The sequence below is a fragment of the Sinocyclocheilus rhinocerous genome, unplaced genomic scaffold (assembly GCF_001515625.1).
Source record: "Sinocyclocheilus rhinocerous isolate Xijiao unplaced genomic scaffold, SAMN03320098_v1.1 scaffold3529, whole genome shotgun sequence".
Taxonomy (NCBI): Eukaryota; Metazoa; Chordata; class Actinopteri; order Cypriniformes; family Cyprinidae; genus Sinocyclocheilus; species Sinocyclocheilus rhinocerous.
In genome coordinates this window covers 56,807-58,594 of record NW_015638987.1, presented here as the reverse complement: position 1 = coordinate 58,594, position 1,788 = coordinate 56,807, and the positions used below count along the sequence as shown (strand labels likewise).

At 40.9% G+C, this 1,788-nt stretch overlaps 1 long non-coding RNA gene across 2 annotated transcripts in view; it reads right to left on the bottom strand.

The window, feature by feature from the left end:
• Window positions 1-890: 890 nt before the first annotated feature.
• Window positions 891-1,788, bottom strand: part of LOC107750824 (uncharacterized) — a 2,194-nt gene continuing 1,296 nt past the window's right edge. The window contains exons 3-5 of one of the 2 annotated variants that reach the window (XR_001641187.1): window positions 1,631-1,706; window positions 1,027-1,089; window positions 891-949 (exon numbers count right to left, since the gene is read on the bottom strand). This is a non-coding gene — a long non-coding RNA (uncharacterized LOC107750824). The remainder of the gene's footprint in view (window positions 950-1,026; window positions 1,090-1,630; window positions 1,707-1,788) is intronic. The other variant, XR_001641186.1, reaches the window with a different exon arrangement.

The following is a 1,788-nucleotide window of genomic DNA, read 5'->3' as shown; positions in this document are numbered from 1 at the left end:
GATTTCTGTCACCATGGCAACACCAGAGCTGTCACTCAACACATGGAAACAAAGTAACTATGTTACTGATTTCAAAAAGTAACGCAGATATTTCCTTCTAAATTAAAAAAGTAACACGTTACTTTACTAGTTACTTGAAAAATTTAATCTGATTACGTAACTCACGTTACTTGTAATGCGTTACCCACAACACTGATAGTAATGCATTACTTTTAAAATTACAATGAAATATCTGGGTTACATTTTTAAATGAGTAACAGCAGTTACTTTGTTTCCATGTGTTGAGTGACAGCTCTGTTGTTGCCATGGTGACAGAAATCACTGCAGAGTGCAGAGACACTTCCTTCAGCCTGAGGCTTATTCATTTAAATTTTGGTGTGAAAGTACCCTTATAGTTGCCAAAATATAACTTTTGGGTTTTCTATTGGGTTATTAAAAAGAATTAAGCAAGCCCAGCCCAGGTGACAAAAAGTAACGCAAAAGTAACATAATGCATTACTTTCCATAAAAGGTAACTACACAATCAGTTACTTCTTTATGGAGTAACGCAATACTGTAATGCATTACTTTTAAAAGTAACTTTCCCCAAAACTGGCCCTGAACGAGTGAATCTCTGACCTGCTGGACTCCAGTGTCTGCAGAGGCGAGCGCAGAGTCGGTGATGCAGCAGGAATCTCTGAATAAACAGTTGTGACTTGTGTTCTGATATAAAGAGAACAGATGTTCACGTGTGCATCAACATGATCTGACTATGAGTTATCATCATGTCTAGATAGGGCTGGACGATATGGCCAAAATTGATATCACGATATATTTCTTAATTTCGGTCGATACGATATAATTCCGATAGTGTGTGTGTGTGAGAGAGAGTGTGAGTGTGTGTGTGAGTGAGTGTGAGTGAGTGTGTGTGTGTGTGTGTGTGTGTGTGTGATTGTCCTCCAGCGGTTTGCTGAAGTCACACAGAACATGATTTGAATTATTATGAAAATTGGCAGCTGATATGATTCTGAGTGAAATGATTCTGACCTGTCAACATCATTCCCTGATTTCCGCTGACCCAGAACAACTTTACCAGGGTTAGGATCATAACTGCAACAGAAGCATTGGGAATGAGTATTAGGAGCATTTCATCATATGTGTCTGTGTGTGTGTGAGTGTGTGTGTGTGTGAGAGAGAGTGTGAGTGAGTGTGTGACTGAGTGAGTGTGTGTGTGAGTGTCACTGAGTGAGTGAGTGAGTGTGTGTGTGTGTGAGTGTCACTGAGTGAGTGAGTGAGTGTGTGTGTGAAGGTATATATGGTTTATGAGGACACTTCCTGTGTCCCCGTAAAACAAAAGGCTTAAAAAACATACAAAACAGTGTTTTATGAAATTAAAAAATTGCCAGCAGTTTCCTGTGAGGGGTAGGTTTAGGTGTAGGGTTGGTGTAGGGCAATAGAATATACAGTTTGTACAGTATAAAAACCATTACGCCTATGGAGAGTCCCCGTAAACCACAAATACAAGTATGTGTGTGTGTGTGAGTGAGTGTGTGTGTGAGTGTGTGTGTGTGAGTGTGTGCGCGTGTGTGTGAGAGAGAGAGAGTGTGTGTGTGAGTGAGTGTGTGAGTGAATGAGAGTGTGTGTGTCATACTCGACGAGCTCGTCCTCCTCTGGGTTTCTTCTGATCCAGCTGTTGTCTTTCAGGACGGCTCTCTTCTTGCCGCTGTCTGCGTTCATCACAACTCAAACATGTTTACACAACATCATCATCACACACATGTACATGTACACACACCTATACCTGTCTGT